General features: G+C 37.7%; 1 pseudogene; it reads left to right on the top strand.

Moving 5' to 3' along the window:
* The first annotated feature begins 24 nt into the window (after window positions 1-24).
* Window positions 25-23,340, top strand: LOC147505586 (ABC transporter B family member 28-like; annotated as a pseudogene).
* Window positions 23,341-23,640: the final 300 nt, after the last annotated feature.

Raw genomic sequence — 23,640 nt, 5'->3', positions numbered from 1 at the left:
AAGGGAAAAGCGCACTTGAGATGACTTGCACCTGCACTTGCAGATCATATTACATTGTAGCAAGAGAACTTCATACGAAAATTATGGTTTTACATTATCATGGTTTTCTTACAACCGTTGACTAACTGTGAATTAAAATCACAAGCCATATACAAGTGGTCAACTATACCTGTCTTCAAAGCTCATGGAATGGCCCAAGCGTACATATCTGATTGTGCGAGTGAAACATTTTCAGCCATCCGTACAGTAAGTGTCCAAAATACTCCGCTTGAGTGAGTGGATACTGAGTAGCCAATTCAATGTACTTTATCAAGGATAAACTGTAATATGTGGATTGGCTTTCTGTACTTGTTCTGCTTTCAGGTTAGATCCTTTGGTGGTGAAAAGCGTCAAATGTCAACATTCGGTAATCAGGTAATTTACATTGTCATATGGAGTTGTGGACATGTTGCCTTCTTGTCAGGAATATGATTGCTCTACCAGAAATACTAGAGTTTTAGTCATGCTATCATTCTATAGACCAAAAAAATCTGAAACCTTTGATGGGCTCATTTAAACTTGGCAGATTTTGGCCTACCGGTCGAGTGACACAAAGCTTAGAATTTTCAGATCTGCAAATGAAATTTGTGACTAGAATTGTAGTTTATGTTTAGTTGTTAACTTTATCTTGTCTGTTGGAAGCAAAGTGAAAGCAGTAAGCATTTCCACGTGACTGTGACCTCTTTTTGGAGTATGTTTATTTGGATATGATTCTCAATGTTCAAATGGACAGCGTGTCGGAACTTTGGTAGTCGTATTCTCGATATAGGAAATATGCAGCGGCCGATCAAAGCCGTAAGAGTAATTAATGCTTAATAAAAAAAATGTATTTTATACAAAGAAGATCTTACTAGTTCCATTAAGTACTTTCATATTGTTTTGGTTGGCTTGTTTTGCTCGCATAAGACTTTGATGTTAAATAGCCATGTACTTCTTTTACCAAAAATACTAAAAGAATATTGTCGCAGGGTGAGTTTTCTGTTGGAACAGTGGCTTCTTTTATTGGATACACATTCACACTTACATTTGCTATAAGTCATTTTGGATTTTTCAGCTTATCTAATTGGTTCTTTGTATCTCTGTCTATATAATATTGGCAATGTTTTAGGTACAAGGGTTGGTCAACACATTTGGGGATCTTAGGTGGGACTCTTGTTGCTATTGGCGGATAAATTTTGTGTTATCACGGGACGGAATCTTGATGATTCTCTTGCTTATGGTTTAGAAAGGTAACTCAATGAAAAGGAAGTTTGCAATGAAAGCCTTAAATTGTTCTACAATGAGGGGTTCACTAAGGAGAATTTTGCTCCTAATAAAAGCGTTTTCATGTCGACTTTAAAATCGGCTAGTAATGGATGTAGTGTAGTGTGGTGCGGTGACATTTGTCTTGAAGGTATTTTTTTTTATCTCATTATATATACTTTCTATGATAGAGCCTTGGTTACAAATGTCGATGACATTTATGTTTGATGACATTTGTCTTGTGGTTTTGAGTGTGCACCAAGGATTAACATTTACATGACCTCATTCCTTTGTATATTGTATAATGACGATAACTAGTAGTGGTATGAGTGGATTTGCAGCTTTTTAATATATGCTTTCATTTTTACTTCACATTTTTCTATCTTCTTTTGTAAAGTTGGGTTGTCCACCCCCTCTGATTCTTTATATATGTACCATTTGGAAAAGAGATAAATATGAAAAGGATAGGTCCTTCTTTGCAACATTTTTACGGTAAGGTCAGCTTTGCAACATTTTTATACTTGTTCAATCCTTCCTTTTTTGCCCTTCTTATTTTGTTTATATTCTCTCTTATTGTGTGGTTTTATTGCTTAGAAGTAACTTCTAAGCAATGTGTGAACCCCTGCATCTATCCAACTAGAGCTTTATTGGGGTGAGATAGCTTCGGTGACACACATAGTAATTATGTCCTTGAGCAATCAAATAATTCTGTTGAGGTGGGGCCTCCACTAAAGATGCACCTCAAGTTGAGTCCTCGGTTGCCAAAGCGTGGAGATATTCTTATTGACATCAATAACCGATTCCTCGGGATTTCTGTCGGATATATTTTCAAAGGAAAGATTGATGAAGAGTCCTCTAGCATAAGTCCGTTTATGCGTGATGGAACTAAACATTGGTCATTCTTTGAAGTTAGCACATGATGAGTTTGTTAGAAATGATGTTTCTCTTATGGATCGGGATCATCTTGGATATTCATCTCCACTTACTAAGTTGTGAAGAGAGTCTTGGAGCCTATAATTTTTCACGGTGATGACCGGCGTGAATACTTTAGGACTTGTGGATTCTCAATTTTTTTTTTGAGTAGGAAATTTTAGGGAACCATCTGTAATAAGGAAATTCAACAGGAACCATCTGTCTCCTTTCCTGAATATATAGAGAAAGGTTAAAAAAATATCTTATTATAGTTCGAAGAATAGTAGTTGATACAATATTTGAGTTTCTATATATAATTGATTGATCACTAGTACTCTTTGAAAGTTAAGTTCATGTTCGACATTGTTCTTTCTTCTCTTAATGAAATAAGTTATTCAAAGAATTTACTTATGTTGGGTTGTTTTTGTTAATTGGTGTTGATGTTTATGAATATGAAAGAAAATGTGGTGGTTTGGGACAGGTTTTTATTTGCTGGTTAATTGTCATGAGCAATACCAACAAAAACTGACATAGGGTGAGATAAAAGGTTGTTCAAGAATCTCTCTTTCCAAAAGAATTTATCACGGTTATTTTTGATATTATCTCGGTTTCAATAAAAAAAACATCTCAGTTTTCTTCTATACTAATTGGTTTCAATCAACAATTTATCTCGGTTTTATTCTATATAATATCGGTTTTATTTAGAAAACCGAGATAATATATTTAGATAAGATGTCAGACTTCTAAGATAATTTAGTAGCTTATTATCTCGGTTTTATAAAACTCTATTACCTCGATTGGATTTTTACCTCGGTTGTTTTTTCCTAGAAAACCGAGATAAAAAACTCTAACATCTTGTGAGCTTATAAGCCCTTTTTTTAGTAGTGTGATGGAATAGGATGATTTATGATGGTGTATTATGCGGGGTGTTATTAAGATGATTTAGATGAAATTTTTAATTACTATGATTTTTTTTTTTTAATTTACATAATTAGTGTATTATGGAGACGTGATTCTGAAATATGCAATTAAAAGCGATAGATGCCAAAATAGAAACTAACTAACATATACTAGTCAAGAAAGTCTACCCATGCAAATCTATATTACCTATCGTGCAACTATGTGTAAGTTATCGTGAGCTAGGGGAATGTCGAGAATGAACTCATGCAATTGAATACAGCACGCGTGAATTGATGTAACATACACATACAAAAATATTCTAAGCGGTGGTTTGGCCACGCATATATCAAAATATATTTGAATCATATTAATTGTGTTGCGTGAATATGTGATGACGAACCACCTTTACATGCACTGAGTTCTCATGCCAACATACAAAAATATCTGAGGTAAAACAGGTTATAATATCCTCGACAAAGTTTGAGGAGTTTAAGAGTTTGAAACACGGCGCCCCGCGATTCCTAAATATAGCGATCGACTACTCCCGAGCTTATGCTTACTAGTAAAGCAGGACCAAAGAGCCCAAAAGAGTACTGAAAAAAGGAAAGTGGCACGTGACTGAAAACCGGTGTTGATACTCCGGGTTAGTCTCTCGCTGCTACTAATTCAGTCTCGTCCGAGACTCTTTTGTCTGCTCAAGATTTCAAATTCCGGAGTACTTAGCGCGTGCTAATGAAAATAAACAAACTTGGTTCACAGATATTTGTTAGTAGAAAAAGTTAAGGTAAACTATTTCGTAACTTGTTAGTATTGTAACAGAAATGAAAATTAAAAAGATAAGGAGGTAAGGGAAGGGTTTTTATGGATGTATTCCAGTTATTACGTTAAGTCCATAGTCCTTCGGCGTGCAGCGGCGCCATTTGATAAAACAAAATTTACACACGTTTTTATTATTGGCTTTCAGTTACTTATTTTCTTAAGTCCGAGGTCCACAGTCCAAAGTCCGAGGTCCACAGTCCAAGTCCAACGTCCGTATAGTCGTACATTTTAGTCAAGTTACCTTACTCACGTGGGATTGGTAGGATAGGTCGAGTAAGGGATCGTCCAAACCTTAGGGCTCGGATAGGTTCACAACTAGAGTTACAACTTTAAGTGAGTAGGATTTTTAGGTTTCTTTTTAGTTGGTTTTTAATTAAAATAACGGTAATGCAAATAAAATAAATTACTACGGCGATTATATGTAAGTAAACAAAATGTAGAGAAACAGGGAGAGAGTTAATCATGCTCATGCAAGAATCATTTTTTAACAGTTTTTATTACCAAATCACTACATCCCTAATTCGTCTCGTTTCGGAGACGACGTCGAGTATTGATCCCTAGTGCATGCCCACATCTCTAGGTCGCATTTCACTAGCATAAGGAGTTTTAATAATATCGCATGCGCATCTCTGGTATATTATTTCCGCTCCTGGCTCGATTTCACATCAGCTGGACGAATTGGAGAGCTGTTTTTTTTGAGAGTCGCGAGACATTTTAGATTCGTGGCGACTATCTGGAGCATCAATGATCCAACTTTGTACAGTCTCAGTCATTTTGGGACTGGATGTTAATTCTATGCCTAATTCATAAGTAGTGATTCTAGAATATTAACGAGTCAATCCGGATTTTTACACGAGCAGCATAACCCTCCCCCGGGGGGATTAGCTCATCATCATAGAAGGAATAATAAAACTTGCTGTATACATTAAGTAAATAAATGCAGGACAGAAATTAAACTAGAAAAGAAATGACTGTTATTAAGGGTAAAATAACTTACAATATTAAGCTGCTAAAATAGAAATGGCGGAATGTAAGTACTGAAGAAGAAGAAAAAAACTAAGCGTAGCTAAAGCATTAATATGCTGAAGACCTTATAATGAAGGCGACCCCTTCATATATATAGGCTGATACAAGAGTGATCCGTGAATCATTTAATTTAGTTTTGTTCGGTAGCTGATTTATTTGTTCAAAACTTTGAGAATAAAAGTTTTGTTTTGTTTTGATATGTTTAGCTTTTTGTCCTTTTGCTTTTTAAGTTTTTGTTTCGTAGCTTATTTCAATTCAAACCACCTGGTTTGAATTGGTACGTGTCTTCTCTCTTGCCAGGTGGTATCAAATTGAAACCATCTTTTGCCACCGCCTATGCCGACTCATCATGCCTTTCGGGCCCGAGAGTGTGTCCACTTAGTGTGTCGATTTTGGCATTTTGGCACGACTTTTGTCCTGCTAGCAGAGTTCGTCGCCCGTCGCTATGGCGGCTTCACTAGCCAACGTCGGCACCTAGATTTATCCGATTTGAGCCGGGGAGTTTTCGCTTCTTTATATGTGGGCCCGTTCGCAGACCGGTTTTGTTCTTTTGGAAACCGACTCTAGTCGGGCTTTGTTGGGCTTCACGGGGATTGAGTGGGAATTCCAAATATTCCGTATTCTGTTCTTGGCGGCTTCACTAGCCAACGTCGGCATCTAGATTTATCCGATTTGAGCTTCGGAAGTTTCTCGCTTCTTTATATGTGGGGCCCGCTCCGCGACCGGTTCTCGTTTCTTTTGGAAACCCGGCTTGCGGGGTCGAGTGGGAAACTCCAAATATTCCCGTATTCAGTGCCCGATGCATGTTTTATCACTATATTCATTTTAATTGCGAAAACGCAAAAAATGCGAAAATATAATTATTACAGGATTATTAAACACATAATCGACCAAAATGTTATGTCTCTCGGGGTTTAATATTACAGTTTTGGGTGCTTATCACGTACCTAAATGGGTTCTCACAGGTATGTGTCGAAGCACAATTCCACTCAAAATTTTACCACTCAGGTTTTGTTAACTCTAGTGTGCAATGGGCACACATTTCCTCACATCTCAATGACAGTTAGAGGAGCCGATGTCGATCAATCACATCTACTACTTATTATCACACCACCCTACTCCTAATTGAGCTAGAGGTCTTTATTAGGTATTGTGGGGCTTAGGTGATAGTGTACAACAATAAAATGGAAATGGATAATCAAAATTCTGAGTATGAGAGAATAGGGTCTTTAAGATATTTATACTAGAGAATTCCTTGTTTTCTTTCCTTCTTCTAACCGAGTTTTCCAACCTTGTTCTTAAGCCTCTCGGATCGCGATGATTTTTTTTTTTTTTTTTTTATTGCTTAAGAACATGATTCTATTTTTCTTTCCTGAAGCAAGTAACTGACTTTTACTTGGGACAAGTCTTTCTCTTTATTTTTCCACATTTCATCCTATTTCTCATACTCCTCACTTAAGTAGGTTCTTTTATTTGGTTTAATAGATGGGTAAGGAATTTTTGGCGAAAGTGAAAGGTTTGATGAAAGGTTCAGTGGAGTGACTAGCGGTAAAATTTGTAACAGGTAAGAATTTTTAGCTATATCGATCTAATGAAGGCCTAAATTCTCGCCTAAGGTTCGGGTGGTGATCAAGTAAGAAGACGCGTGATTTTCTCTAATCGGAAAAACTACTCCTCTGTGTCATCACATACAAATCACTCATGTCAAGGCTTTTGGTTAGATTCTCACAGGATTTATAGTTTAAGTAACTAACCGTTGGTTCCAGAAACTTACTGCTATGACAATCAATGATACTCAGTGCATGAATGTTCATGAAAAGATGTATAAACTATTGCATACGTATTATCTTAAGTTTCTTAAAACAAATCCTAATTCGGATACTAATGTGAGATTTCTAGACAATTTTCATCATTGAAAAGGAAACAAGACTTTGTCACTAAGTAAAATTATTAACAAGAAAATAAAAACTAAATACATGTTACAATATGCCTAATTTTTGCTACAGGTTTAAAAATACCCCCAAACAAAATGATGCTTAGTCGTCGAAGTATCAATAAATAAAGAGAGAAATTACCTGAGAACCGTGAGCAAAAATTAGGGCTAGATTGCTGGAACAGAAAGGTTGGAGAACATAATATATTATTCATAAAGAAACAATAAAATGTTCAATAGCACACGAAACATAGCACACGGAATAATGAAAGACAATAGCACACGAAACATAATTTTTAGCTAGATATATGTACAATGACAAGCTCAAATTTACCATCCAGCGGGATGTGTAGGTCTGGCGTCCTCAATAAGGAAATGCATTTCCTTAGCATCGCGCCAAAAGATAATAGTCTGCCAAATTTCTGCCCATTCTTTGTCTCCAGATTTCCTCAAATGTTTCTTCATATTTTCATCCTTCGGGTAACAACGAACATGCCTTAGGTACCGAGTGGGACGCTTCCATTGCCTAACCCTTAATGAATGAATGATTCTATTTGTTGGGCACATAGAATCTACCTTGACCCAGTCATGAAAAGTAGCTGCAAACTGTGGGAAATGTGTCTTCATGATTCGCAAGGCGGTTCTGGTAAAAAATATAATCGATCCTGAAAAGTGCGAGCTCATTTCAGGTTGGAGATAACAGAACCTAAGATGTTAAATAATGTATGACCTTGAGCCAGTGCACTGAATACTACGCAGGCAGCCTCATTGGCAGTAGAAAAATGCCAATCTCCCATGATGTTCATGAGTACAAACAACATCGCAGTCCCCATGTTCATGGTCATGCTTGCTAAAGGAATGGTGATGTCGTGCCATGGCACATGGCCAGCTCCTTCTCGTTTAATCTCAAGACCATCACCGTAAGTTTAGCGAAACACTTGCCACTGAAAGGAACGGTAAGAATTATGATAGATGTAATGCCATGATGCGGCCGGTTCGTGATATGGAAGATCCAAAGTTAGGGCAAGTTGTTGTTCAGAAAAAATATGATGTGTGTCACCAACTAGGATTGTGAACCCGTCTAAGTATAAGCCATGTGCATGATTGAATGCTGGTGTGTCCTCCATATTAGCATAAAAGTATGCAGCCAAACTCGGAGAATAAGTTTGGTCAGGTTGAAGAACTAGGGAAGACCACCAAATGTTAGTGATGTAGTCACGGAAGAGATGGCCATAAGTATTGGAATCCATCATAGACTGAAAGGATTGCTCAGGAATGAGTTTTGGAGGTGTCATGTTTGATAAAGATGCAATGTTTGATGAAGATGCCATGGTGGATGAAGTAAAGAAATGGGCAATGAGAAAGGCAATTGGATGGATAAATGAGTATGGAAGAAAATAAACCCTCCTGTAATGACATTGAAAATCACATGTTAAAATTAGTTAGTCACAACGTAAATAATTTTAGCAACCATTTCATACAAAAGAAGACACAAAGATAAAAACAAATTAATAATACGACGAAAAACGTAATAATATATACGATTACTTATTTATTCACTTAGTATCATTATTCCATTTTTTTATTCAATAAGAAAATCATGGATTATTATGAAGCTATTGGAGACGAATATCATGCACCACAGTGTTTAGTTCTTCAATTTGTTGTCTGAGCTGCATCTGAATGTCCCCTTGGCTGACAGAGAGTGTAGTTTGATTCTCCATTAGGAGAGCGTGATTTTGCAAGGACTGAGAATGATGTTCCAAGATTTCCTCCTGTTCAACATCATGCATTGCTTGACGTTCTTGGAATTCTTTAAAAGTTGTAATGATGATATTCTGATGAACGTATAGTTCCCGCATGCCGTGATGAAGAAATTGAATGCCTTCCATGGGATTAAAAATGTTTATCATGGCATTTTCATCAAAGAAATGGTCAGGGTTTGAGCTTGGGTCGTTCTGTTCATCTGTCAGAGTATCAGGAGTCCAAAAACCAATGGAGTAGTCTGTTTGGAGTACACTAATATGTGCTCTTTGAAGTGGTGTTTCTGGAGAAATTACTGGATACCCTAACGCATCATAATTTGGGTGACTAAAGTAGGTAGAGGTGCTAACTTTCTTGTTTTCCTAGTGATCACGTTCCAGAGGTGTTAAATTAGACAAAAATCATCCCTTTAAGTCTGCAAAACCCAAAGTAGGTGAAGTTGAGACTTTGTGACTTCTGATTGGTGAGATGTACCTATCACATTGTGTCCCAACCAGTGGAGCACAACTCATTGATTCTGTTTCGAAGAGCATTGAAGAACAACATGATGTCTATTTCCCACTTTGCCATGAGAAACGGTAGCTCTTAGTAAAGTTTTGACGGAATCAAATGATGACTCTGGAAAAAGGAACTCCTGGGAATTCATTGGGATTTGAAGTATGTCGGAGATAATTTCCCTAGTCAATTCCAATCATCGTCCATAAGCATCGAAGTAGAATTTTCCATTCTCAGGTCCTATAAATTGGTAGAACATCAAAACCAATTCTCAGGAATAACCAACTGCTGAATGATATAGAAGAGGCGTCCATCCCCGACGTACAATTTCGGTGTCAAAATAAGGAGAAAACCGGCCATCTTCAAAAACTTTTAGGTAGTCTTTCTCAGACATTATTTTTCTTTGTTGATCCATTTGGTACTATTACGGAGGGAAGGATAGTGAAAATTGTTTGAAATGAGAATGGCTGAAAAGAAGAGATTTATAGCCAATCTATGAGTCTATACCAATCTGGATTCCAAGTGTAGTTAATGACCCATGTGATTATGAACAGCAACAATGGGGATCTATAGTAAGTCTTGTCATGTTAGATTTCCAAAAACAATTAATGAGATGTTTCAATGTTAGAAAATACGGACGAAAGTTTCACAGGGTAGTTAGACTTACACGTAATTTCAGAAATGATGATCAGACCTCAGTAATAGCATATGGATAGAATAATCGAGCTGCATGTGTGACAAGTGTTATGTGTACCTTGTAGCGTGCGCGATCTTCTCTGAACACCATGAGTATCGATTTAATTATTTTGGTGAGTTTTGGATGATGTTTTCTTTGTTATGGTTTGTTTTATTATTATTTTTTTTTTTTTTTTTTTTTTTAGAGGAAAAGACAAGTAATATACACAAATATTTAATACGAAACTTCTCCATTTAATACATAACCCGTACAAATGTGTGAGAATTATTTAACACATCATACTAATATACAAAACAAAGACGGAAAGAGAGATGTCAGTTACATAGATCTAGGTGTTCTGGATCATGTTATGCATGAGTGACAGCAGAACAATGATAAACACTGTTATCACGAATACTGTGATAGCCCATTCGCGTTGCTCCTTTTCCCATCGCTCGATTGGATTCATTATGTTCAAGAAAATGAGAATTTGTGAAGAGGAATTTGTGAAGAGTGAGAGAAGTGGATGAGTGAAAGTGGAAAAGAAGAGTTGTATTTATAATTAGAATTCTGATCGTTGGGCATCTGACCGTTTGGATCAGTCCGTTGGGTTCTGACCGTTGGGCTTTGAGAGTAGGCCCAATGCATCAAGAAACAAACTAATATATTAAGAAGTACAATAATTGCATAACATAAATAATTTCTCATTCAAACCATCTGGAGATACAAAATTATGAGAAATCAAAACGATATATAATTTTTTATCACTAGAAAAATAAAAATGCAATGCATAAGGGAAATAAATGACATAGTCATTTCTAAGCCAAGGGAAATAAACAGCTACTGGGAATCCTCAGGGTTAGCAAAAGATGAACTAGGGTTTTACTCTTAAATACGATGAACTCCCGGCTAAGCCGACCGTGCGGAATGTGGCCCAAAGATCAGAAGTAGAGTTGATCTTGGAATTGCTGCTGATTTGCCATCATCATTCTCTGGAAACTGCCTTGGCGATTGCGCATTTCTTGCTGGAAGTCATTTTGGGAAGTAAGCATCTCTTCCTGACGAAGAAACATTATGCGCATGCTAGTATTCATGTGTCTTAAAGCTTCCATGGGAGTGCTGATTCGGCGCATGATATCCTCATTAAAACAATTGGGTGGTGAAGGAGGAGGAGGAGGTACGTTATCACGCTCAATATCATCTCTAGCTACTAGGTCCCAATGGTCCAAAACACAAGTCTCAAAAATTCCAAAATTCTCAAAAGACCTTGTTGGAATGAAAGGAGTAGCAGACTGGAATCCTAAGTTAAGCATAAGCTGAGTAACAAGTACAGCAAGAGGAGCTGACCTATTTGACGCAGTCGTAAGAACATGGCCCAGGAAATGGACCATACATAAAGTATTCTTCTTCTCCTGGAGGATCCACAGCAGGTGCAAGAATGTCTTGTTCACGTCAGACGTCTTTGAAGTTCCAATAACATTGTAAGCTAGCCATTGAGTGACGGCTAGTTGGTTTCATTTGAGTGAGTGCTGGTACACGCAGTTCGAGCCATTATTATACTCTCTCTCGAGAAGCGTGTCAAACATTAAGTCCATCATAGTCGGATACTCTGATAACAACAGGGTCGGACTATCTGAGTTTATCAGAATATGTGTTGTATTCGGTATTAACTCCAGCGTGAGTTCACGTTCCAACCCATCCGCCGTAATCCAAAATTCATCACCCCGGAAACCACCATTGTTGTAAAACTTTAAAACCAAATCTTCCGAGTAATTAGCCGGCACCTTGTGCAACAGATACTCCCACTCCCTATTTGCAATTTCTTCATCGAAAAAGGGATGAAACATGCCCAAATCGAATAGATTTTTGAAATTCCTCTCAACTGTGATTCGTCTTCGTGCTGCCATAGAGGGGTCTAGATGATTTTCTAAGGGTGGAAATTGCTAGGAGTGTTGGAGGAGATGGTGCTGGAGCAAGGGGGTTTGAATTGGTGGAGTTGTGCCAGCGTGCGCTGGTGAAAATCAGGCCTGGGAAGCCTCGTGCGCGAGTTGAGTGGGAGGGGGACCAAGATCCGGATTTTGGGGGGGAAGAAAAGTGAGGGGCTGACGAGTGGTTTGGCCTGCGGGTTGTGTTTTGTGACCGGATCCGTGATTTTGGATCAAGTCCAATTTTTGGCCCAAGCCCAAATGATTTCCAGAAATTCTTCTTATGTCCCGAAATGTTCTAAAATTTCAAACGTAGAATTTCGATTCGTTTTAACTCCAAATTGAACGAATGAGATATCAAAACGATCGGCATTAAAAATGCCATCCACTGGAATATGGCATAATCACAATCAAACCCCTTCTTCTTCTTTTTTAGGGGGTTTGAATCTTGTAAAAATAGAACGCAAACCCCCATTTTTTTTTTTTAAGGAAGTTTATTTATTTACAAATTTTATATACAAATGTACAAGGGGAGATGAACGTGTTAACAACACCGGATTTCAAGAAGAAAATAATTACTGTAAAATCAGGCAACTGTCATGTCGGTTCTGGGACGAACCCAATCCAGCCAGACTGTAGCTTAACCTTTATGTTTTAGGGGCCTAGGGTTTAGGACGGTACCATCCCTGACCAATGTGCAATGGTGTAATAATAATATTACCCTTAATACATATGGTATAGCCTCAAACCGCCCCGAACTGTCATCAAATAGAAAACTATTCGGGGTTGGCCTGGTGAAATTCATTGCCCGTGCGAACGAGGGACCATCCGATGTTGCCTATCACATCTCTATTTGTGCACAACACTTAGTGCAAAGGTGAAAATAAAAGACACGAGTATAAACAAGTTGAGTCTTTTAACGTCAAATCCTCAAGACGAATGTGAGTCTTTTAACGCCGATCCTCAAGGCGAATCCCAACCCGTGGGAGCAGCGGGGACGACGACGAAGTTTATCCTGCTGAGCTGGTGTCAGACAATAATATACCTTATACCGGCTCATATCGGATAGTAGATCAAGACCTGGACAGAAAAGTGTTTGACAATTCATACACCACCCCATCCTTTTTGCCCGTTGCTTTCGAGCAAAAGTACTACGATCATTACCTATTCGAGATGGGTGAGATTTACACCAAATGATAAGCTGAAGTAGGGGTGGGCAATGGGCCGGGTTGGGCTAGCCCGGCCCTAAACATTTAAAGCCCTTCAAATATTAGGGCCGGGTCGGCCCAGCCCTAAAGTCAGCATAGGATCGGGTCGGGCCGGGTCACAAGTCTAAACCTCAAGCCCTTACCCTACCCTAAGCCCTCTTTAAAGGCTTTAGGGTCGGGCTTTAGGGCCGAGCCTATATATTTTCTTTTTTTTTACTACATCAGTTTTAAAACTCATTTATATTACAAAAATGTACAATAATCTACAAACTCAAAGTCCAACCAATCTAGTAATAATCCTGTATAAGTCCAAAAATTTAAAATGCACATCCACAATCTAATGAACTGAAGTACATCGAGAGTTCGGAATTTGTTCTTTCTTGTACTCAAACCTCACTAAAATTACATTTTAAATTGAAATACATAGACAAATAATTATATTATCATTTTAAAGGAAGAAGTAATAGATATAAAGAAGAAACATAATAGTTTTGGTTAAGGGTCATGGAAGTTGTTAAACTATTTGTAATATCATAAATTATTTCTATAATAGATTCAAACAAATATAATATTACCTTTCTTCTAATTTAAAAGTGATTCAAGCTTTGTATATGGAAATGAAAATATTGGCTTTTGAACAAGTGATGGAGAAAGGTTTGAGATTACAAATGTCATTTTTCTGACAAAGGTTGTTTTTGGTTTACGTGTTACAAATGTCCGCTCAGATTTTGCTTTAATGGTGTGGAAGGAAATCTTTAGTTTTAGACTTGGCTTGGATGTGAATAAAAATATAATTTATAAGAAATAAGTGAGAAAAGAAATTGAGAATAATAAGTTATGGACTTTGACTTGATGATCAAAGGAATAAAGTCTTATTTTTATTAGGCTAGTGCTCATTGTTCTTCATGGTACATTAAGTTGACAAATTTTTGTTATATAAGACAAGTTATTGGAAGTACCCTTGGGTGTAAGTGATAAATTACAAAGGACAATGTTATTTTAATTGAAAATATTTAACAAAGAGTTGGACAATTATGGTATGTGTATTTATAATGAAAGTGTGAAACAGGGCCGGTTAGGGCTTGGTTAGGGTCGGGCTAATGAGGGCTGAATTAGGGTCGGGCCTATGTTTTAGAATCTTAGCCCTAGCCCTGCCCTAGAAGGCATTAGGGCGGGCCGGCCGGCTCTGTGAGGGCTTTAGGTTGTGAGGGCTTTATAGGGCTTAGGGTCGGGTCGGTCAGGGCCGGGTTAGGGTCGTTAGGGCCAAATTCCCACCCCTAAGCTGAAGTTCACGAGGAAGAGAATAGAAAAGGGAAGAGAAGGAAGGAGTTGAAATTTTTGGTACCCATTGTTTACCAGAAGGCACGTTTGCTCGATTAACAAAATACATTTATACTCAGTTCTGAAGTAGAGTTTTTGTGGACTAAGGTTCCGGCGCTTGCAACCACACACTCTAGGGATTTTTATAAAAGAAATAGAAGAGGGACCGGCTACCCTAATGGCATACTTTCCTTGTTTATATCACATGGAAAGAAGTACACCAGTGAATTTATTAGTCTGTGTAGACTGGATCTTTTAGAAGAGTCTCTTCAACATTTGGAGAGCGCAACTCATGATAATGTTTTACACGTTGGCCATTTACTTGAAATTTGCTTTCATCATTTTTGTTTTTTAAAGATATAGCCCCATAAGGGGTGACAACAGAGACAATGAAAGGACCAGACTATCGAGTTTTTAATTCTCCTGGAAAAATGTGTAATCTTGAGTTGTACAACAAAACTTTTTGACCAACTTTGAAATCTTTTCTCAATATGTGCTTGTCATGCACTCTTTTCATGTTGGCTTTATAAGATTTCGAGAGATCATAGGCATCACTCCAAATTTCCTCGAGCTCATTTAACTGCAATTTTCTCTTTGCGCCTGCCGCATTAGTATTATAATTTAGGCTTTTGATGGCCCATAGAGCACCATCCTCAAGTTCAACCGGCAAGTGACAAGGTTTTCCAAAAACGAGGCGATAAGGAGACATCCCTATAGGTGTCTTAAAAGTTGTTCTGTATGCGCACAAGGCATTAGATAATCGTATAGACCAATCTTTTCTAGATAGATTAACAGTTTTTTCTAAAATGGATTTGATCTCTCTATTAGAGACTTCTACTTGGCCACTGGTTTGAGGATGATACGGAGTTGCCACTTTGTACGTGACTCCATATTTCTTTACTAATGATTTAAAAATTTATTACAGAAATGTTTTCCCCCATCACTAATAATAGCTTTTGGAACGCCAAATTGAGAGAAAATATTTTCTTTTACGGAAAAAAAAACGATAGTTTTATGATCATTAGCACGACATGCCAATGCCTCAATCCATTTTGACACTTAGTCAACTGCTACCAGTATGTAAAGGAAACCATGAGAATTTGGAAAGGGACCCATGAAGTCGATGCCCCATACATCAAAGATTTCCACAATTAAAATGGGATTTGAGGGCATCATATTACGTTGAGTAATGCGTCCTAGCTGCTGGTAGCGGTTGCATGCTTTGCAATGCTCATGTGCATCTCTAAACAGTGTTGGCCAATAAAATCCACATTGTAGAACCTTGGCCGCTATTTTCTTACCACTAAAATGACCACCACAAGATTGTTCATGGCAGAAGGATAACACGTCATTGTGTTCCCAGTCGGGAATGCAACGAAGGATTAGTTGGTCGGAACAATACTTGAAGAGGTAGGGATCATCCCAGAAATAAAATTTCACAGTGGATAAGAACTTTTTTCGGTCATTACGAGACCAAGATGAAGGGACTTCCTCGGTAACTAAGTAATTTACTATGCCAATGTACCAGGGGGACGAAAAAATGGAATATAAGTGTTCATCCGGAAAGGAATTACAGATAGGTTCAGTATTAGTATCAATATCACTGACAAGTCTTGATAAATGGTCTGCAACCACATTTTCACAACCTTTTTTTATCTCTAATTTCTAGAGTAAATTCTTGCAAGAGGAGAATCCAGCGGATCAACCTCTATTTTGCATCTTTTTTCACTAATAGGTAACGAAGCGCCGCATGGTCAGTGTAAACAATTGTGGAAGAACCCACTAGGTAAGGACGAAACTTATCCAAGGCATATAAAACGGAGAGAAACTCTTTCTCAGTGGTGGTATAGTTACGTTGAGCTTCATTAAGGGTTTTACTCGTGTAGTAAATTACAATTGGCTTATCTTCTTGGTGTTGCCCTAGTACAGCTCCAATAGCATAGTCACTCGCGTCATACATTAATTCAAAAGGTTTAGACCAATCAGGTGGTTGAATTATGGGAGCGGTAGTTAAGGCAGATTTTAAAGTCTCAAAAGCTTGTTTGCAATTGAAACTGAAGTCAAAAACGGCATCTTTAAGCAAGAGATTGGTTAAAGGCAACCTTTGAGAAATCTTGAATAAATCTCCTATAGAAACATGCGTGTCCTAAAAATGTGCGAATGTCGCGAACTGTTTTTGGTATAGGAAGTGAAGCAATTTTTTCTATCTGAGCTTTGTCGACTTCGATTTCATCTTTTGAAACGATATGTCCTAAAACTATTCCTTTTTTAACCATGAAATGACATTTTTCCCAATTAAGAACAAGGTTTTTCTCTTCACAACGTGTAAAGACCTTTTCAATATTTGATAGACAGCTATCGAAAGAATCTCCATATATTGAGAAGTCGTTCATGAATACTTTTATAAAACGTTCAACCATATCACTGAAAATGTGAAGCATACAGCGTTGGAAAGTACCAGGTGCATTGCAAAGACCGAAAGGCATTCGTTTATATGCAAATGTACCAAAAGGACAGGTGAACATAGTCTTTTCTTGATCAGCAGGATCTATGACTATCTGAAAATATCCTGAATAACCATCAAGAAAACAGTAATATGCATGACCGGCTAACCGATCAAGCATCTGATCGATGAAGGGCAGTGGAAAGTGATCCTTACGAGTTACTGCATTAAGTTTGCGATAGTCAATGCATATTTGCCATTTCATTGGAATACGAGCGGAGATGCATTCATCTTTATCATTGCACACAACTGTAATGCCAGATTTCTTTGGAACAACGTGTACTGAACTCACCCAAATATTATCGGATATAGGGTAAATAATACCTGCATCGAGTAATCTTAAAACTTCCTCCCGTACCACATCTTTCATGGTTGGGTTTAGACGACGCTGCGGTTCACGCGACGTCTTAGCATTTTCTTCAAGATGTATGCGATGGGTGCATACATTAGGGTCAATGCCCTTAATGTCATCAAGGGACCATCCAATAGCATAACGGTGTTGTTGAATAACATCTATTAAACGGGATTCTTGATCATCAGTCAATTGAGATGATATAATAATTGGATGACTACCATCTGGATCAAGATGTACGTATTTTAATTCCGAAGGAAGAGGTTTTAAGTCAGGGGCAGGTGGAGTGGGTATTAAAGATTCTTGAGGAAAATCGTCTTCCATAGAGTAAACAGATTGATGTTCCTCCAAATCGCTGGACCTCACGGTCGTAAGGTCAAATAATGGTATTGACTCTAATAATTCGTTTACTTCTTGTGTATAATCATTGTCCTCAAATTCAGAATCGCTAAAGAAAAGAAATTGGTATACTTCATCTTCAGGAAAAGTGTTTGTTAAATACTCTTGCACAATGCTATCAACCCTGTTCACCTCACCATCAATGTCAGGCTCTGGAATTTGTTTCATCATCTTGAACACATTTACCTCGATCGAAAGATTTCCGAAGGACATGGTCATGGAACCATCCCTACAGTTAATAAGAGCATTAGCAGTTGCTAGGAACGGACGTCCTAAGGTGATAGGAATGGAATCACATGTAACTTCAGTATCCAAAATAACAAAGTCGACAGGATAGAAAAAGTCTTGGACTTTTACAAGGACGTTTTCCACAATTCCTTTTGGATACTTAATGGAACGATCGGCTAACTGTAGAGTCATAGTGGTAGGTTTCAGCTCATGAAGACCTAGTTGTTTAAATAAGTAATGGAAGTAAGTTCACACTAGCTCCTAGGTCTAATAGTGCAGTAGTCGTATATTTGTCACCTAAGGTGCATGGAACCGTTGGTCTACCAGGGTCCTTGTATTTGACTATACCATTGTGTTCGGTGATGGATGGAAACTGTTCGGTGAGGAACGCTTGTTGAGGAACATTAGCTCTCCTTTTTGTGGTGCACATATCTTTCAGAAATTTTGCATGTTTTGGCAATAGCTTTAAGGCGTCGAGAAAAGGTAAGTTGATTATCAAATTCTGAAAAGTCTCTTGAATTTCAACAAAATTCTCATCAGGTTTATTCTTTGCCAAGTGTGCAGGAAACGGTGCCTTTGAGCGGAATTTGGCAAAGGGGTCCGCTTGCTTGTTTCCTAAATTCTGAGATGTTGACTTTGTTGTATTTGGTGAATCCTCCATAGGTTCATTATTGGAAATAAATTCATTTGAACCGTTGGATTTCTTTGGTTGATCATCTGGCATACGTATTTGATTGTCTACAGTTTTTCCAGATCGAAGAGTAGTGATTGCGTGAACCTCACCTTGGTTGGGAGTACTTGTACCAGGTGCATTGGTGAGTTCAAAGGCAGTGTTTGCTGGCTTAGGGTTTGGAACTGCTTGTCTAGGAAACACGCCTTTCTGACTCTTTTCTTGCGCCAATTGTTGAAGTGATTGTTGGATAGATGTTAAAATTTGAGATTGTTGGTTCATGTCAGCTAAGAAAGTCTCACTTGTCCTATTCCGTAACGAGTGGCGCAGGTTATGCAATAGGTACTAGATCACGATTATTGCTGAGAAGTTGTTGATTATAGTTGGGATTTGGATTGGCTGGAACAAGGCCACGGTTGGTTTGATAGTTAGCATCCGAAGTATTTTGAAATTGATTCTGACTTTGTTGGTATTGTTGATTATTTCCTTGGCGGTATGGAATAAAGTTGTTGGTTGGTCGAACAGGTGGATTAGCAAAACCGGAGGACCCCCACCGTTGGTTATTTCGGGCCAAACGAAATTCAGATCTTTGTCACCAAGGTGCATTAGAATGTTGAATGCACATGCCTCTTCCGATGGTTGAGAAGAAGGGGAGGCATATAACAAGGGACAATAAGCATCAAGATGGTCGATCGAGACAAAGAACACATGGGGATGTGTCAACGTTCATGACCTGTTTTGGGAGTTGATCGTTTACTTGAACCGCAAGGGCATCTACTTTTTTAGTTAGGGATTCTATCAAATTTTTTAATTCGGGATCAGGTTTTACCTCAAAAATAGATGTAGCTTTTGTTACAGTAACCTTTGATGATCTAGACGACTCAGTGTTACCCCAGTGTGTAACTTTTTTCGCTTGTTTTTCAAGAAAAGTATATGCTTCAGTAGCTCCTTTGTCCATGAAGCAACCGCCGTTCATTATATCAAGAGTTTCTTTTTGATAATCAGAAAGACCATTAAAGAATGAACGAACAAGGACAACTTTGTCTAGTTGGTGATGAGGACATTCTAAAAGAAGATCAATAAAACGACTCCATGCTTCCGTAAAGAATTCATGAGGATTTTGACGAAAGAATTGAATTTTCTAAAGCATTTCAGTTGTTTTCTTTTGAGTGTAAAATTGAAGCATGAAAGCTTGAACAAGTTTATTCCATGTGTATATGGATTGTGGCTGTTGTCCTGCAAGTCAAATTGACGCTTTTTCTGCTAAGGTGAATGGAAATAGCCGAAGCAAGAGTTGTTCCTTAGAAACAGCTGGATGGTGAAATGTTGTGGCCACTTGTTGAAGCCTATGAAGATGATTGTATGGTTTTTCGTGATCCAAACCATGATACACAAGTAACAAACTAAAAACGTTTGGCGGGATACGAAAATCACCGACAATGTCCTCAAGTTTGATGACGGGGAAGAAGGTCCTTCCCTGAATGCATAGATAGAAGTCCGGGGGGGGGCTTCTCACCGGTGGAGGATCATCGGCCATAACTGCAGAAGTTAATGTTACGGCGAAGGAACTTGATGAAGGTAATTAAAGAAGGAGAACAATTTTTAGGTGAGAACTTATGCAGTTGCTTATCATTATTTTTTCGACGATAGGTATGTTCAAATTCTTTAGTGGAACCGGACCTTAATCTCATGCAAGCATAAAATTAGATCTAATTTGATGTGAAAAGAACTTATTATTACTTGAATTTTATGATTCTCTTAAAGATTTTGGAGTTGAACAACGTAGGCCTAAGTTGCTGCTAATGTAGTAGTGAAGCGAGGAATACGTGTTTATAAACCAACAGCTAGATCACAAGAGAGATATGAGGGAGGCTTTCCGTACAAGCACGGTTCTAATTAAGTAACGTCAATCTTTCAAGTTTCCTAGACACTGTTGGAATATGATTATGATTAAGATTTATGGAATTAAAATTTATGCAAGGGCTTAATTAATTTTTTTTTTTTTTTTTTTTTTAAGATTTATGCAAGGGTGAAAATACAAACATGCAAATACGATCTACTCATACAATACGAGATGCAGTAGCATGTGAAGATACTCTACTCATACGTATAACTATACGAATAGGCAAGGTTGTGTCATCGATAAATACTTCCATACGTACAGGCAAATATACATCAAGAATAATGCGATATGTATCGCTTAATTTGTAAGTCGATATTACGTAGACGTATATCAACAGTAACAGACAAATTTGAATCACTCATACGTATCTAAATACATTAGCATGTGAATATAGTATACGTATGCAGATAAATACGACAAAACTAAACATACAACGTATTATACATAAACTAAAATACGACTCTTGTATTACATAATAATTCGATTTCGGCAATACTCATTGAGATTGCGAGTGTCATATAGAGAGCAGCTTTACCCCGTAGGGTTTAGAAACAATTTACCCAACTCAGATTTTAATCCTCGTTGGAATGTTCTCCTCTTTCTTGACAAAATCAACTTATTAGACAATACTGTGTACTTATACGTAGAGAAATACTAAACATGCAATAATAGACACTTATACATATAAATATAGATAACCATGCAAAACAGTACCATTGGTATGTATATATACATTAATATGCAATTCATACCCACTTAATCGCATATAAATATTTACGGACGTATTAACATGATTCATGCATATTTCTAGCCTAAGATGTAAATAATAATCCATAAACTATTACATTATACTACATACATGGCATTCATGCAAAAAACTAAAAAAAAAAAAAAAAAAAAAAAAAAAAAAAAAACACTAAAAATTTGGAACCTGTAGCTTCCCGCTAGTCCGCCAAAGAAATGAAACAGACGTTTCAATCCGTCGACGTGATTAATCCGAAAAGATATTCGAAGTTTCTGTTACAGTTCTAGAGAGTTAGGCCTGGATATGGATTAGGATTTATCAGTGGATGTTGGAGGTAGAACAGGAGAAGCAAAAGAGAAAATACACCCGCGGACGCGGGTTACACCTGCGAACGCGAGTCCAGTACCGCGCACGCGTGTTGATTATGCCACAATGAGTTCAAATTTTCACAGAAACCCTAGAAACTTGTGTAGTTTACTTTCCCGGTCTTAACTTTTTGTCCCTAGAAGTACAACCAAAAATTCGAGAGAGGTCAGGTTGTTTTCGAGACAAAAATACGAAAATAAAACAAAAACGTAAAAATGAAACGAAAAGGAAATAAGGATGAGAGTGGGGGTTCCCCTTGGAGCAATTCCCAGTCCGTAGCACAAACCCTTGGTCTTTAGAATGGCAGCGACGCCATTTTGGTATTTACCTTTTTTACGTTAGAGAATTGAATCTCTTCTTATGCGAAAGTGCGAATTCAAAGATTTTTCTTACTCACGATCTTCGTGTTCATATAGTTTGGAGTAGGGATTCTAACCAACCTAAATCTTATGACAAACTACAACTTAGTTGTTTTACTCTTTAGGGAACTAGTGAGTAAGTTTAAATATGATTATATTAATACTAAATACTTGGTTTCTTTACTACACAAAAATTAAAAACATTAAGTTACAAAAATCATGTAACTAATGCACAATACAATTTTACTAAAAGCAAAGGTGGAGAGTTAATTCTCCTCATGTGAAGATAACTTTTGTTGTTTGACTTTAATAAGTTCATTTTATTCTTCCTAGAACTCATAGACAAGTCCTAATAAAAGAAAATTTGATCCCTAACATGTATGGCTCATCTCTAAGCTCATACATGCTAGCATATGGAACCAAGGCAATGACTTATCTCTAAGCTCATCACTTTGATCCCTAACTAGACACTACACCAACTATCATTTTGGGATAGGATGTAGGTCTAGTTGTTCTTCCTAAACAACTTACCAAACCAAACAACAAAGATTTTCCCTCACATGAGTTTTATTAACTCCCCAAAAGGGAAGTTAGCTCATGATCCTTGGGATAAAGGATTACAAGTGTAGAATGTAACAAAAAGAGAGAGAGAGGAGAAGAAAACTCACTTGCTTTTGATTTATTTTCCACTAGAAGAAAACCAAAGTTTCCTCCATTAAAACTATTACAAGCTTTTTCTTACCAAATAAAAACTAAATAAAAATCTAAGACTAAGGAACTAAAATAATACAAGGTAAGGAAAAGAAGTCAAGGGAGTAAATGGAGTGTCCCCCGCTTGTTTTATTTTCTTCTCCATTTGAGAGAAATCTCATTTCCTCCCACGTGAAACATCAAACCACATTTACTTTATTTTTATCCACCATATTAAAACAAAGTGACACATTGCCTTTTTTTCACTATTAACACCTAATCTAATTAATTACATGTAAGGTGTCAACTTTGCACCAATAATTTGTCATTTTTGTCTTGACATGCTCCATGATTGATGACTCATCCAATCTTGCAGGCCCGCATAGTGGGTCCATGTGCAGTCCAGTGGCAATCCGGTCTTTGGGCAATTTTACAACTTTCCGCCTATACGTAGAGTTCATTGCCCTGATTGTCTGAGCAGCTCACTTGTCGCATTCGGAGTCCTGGTTCAAGAGGTAAGAGCTTCGGAAGTTTGATGCTTCTGTGCGGATTTAGAAGAATTCATATATACATCGTTCCCCGTGCTTTATCGCAGGTTTAACCAATATTTCCATGTTTAATGCGAATACTTGCAAAAGTATGAAAACATATTTATTTCATGATTATTAAACACATAATTAACCAAATTTATATGTCTCAATGGGGTTTCATAATACACTTTTGGGTGCTTATCAGGCAACACTAGAGAAACTGATAGACAGAAGGAGGTGATGGAGGTTAATTTAGTCACTATTCCTGAGAGTAGCACACTAAGGAATGAAGTAGGGGAAGAAATTACAAGCCTTGCTGAAGCCGCAGTAAGGTAGGCCCCTGAGGATCGACCATCAGACAGAGAGGAGTTGATAAACATCATCACCAATGAGGAAATGGTAACAAGGATCCCAGACAGAGTCATTGATACGGAACATTATGCTGAGACCCAGCCAGAAACAGAGGAAGTGGTCAGTACAGAGGTCAGTACAGTGGTCAGTACAGTGGTAGCTGAAAATGGCGAAGCTGATAGAGGGACTGAGCACAGTGGTGATAGGAATAGTGAACACAGGGATGGGGATTGTGAGAGGGGTCAGGAGGTTCGGACAAGGTCAGCTAGAGAAAATGAACAAGCT

Source organism: Coptis chinensis, chromosome 4 (genome assembly GCF_015680905.1).
Source record: "Coptis chinensis isolate HL-2020 chromosome 4, ASM1568090v1, whole genome shotgun sequence".
In the NCBI taxonomy this organism is placed as follows: Eukaryota; Viridiplantae; Streptophyta; class Magnoliopsida; order Ranunculales; family Ranunculaceae; genus Coptis; species Coptis chinensis.
The sequence above is the reverse complement of the archived record's forward strand: the minus strand, read 5'-3'. Positions and strand labels throughout refer to the sequence as shown.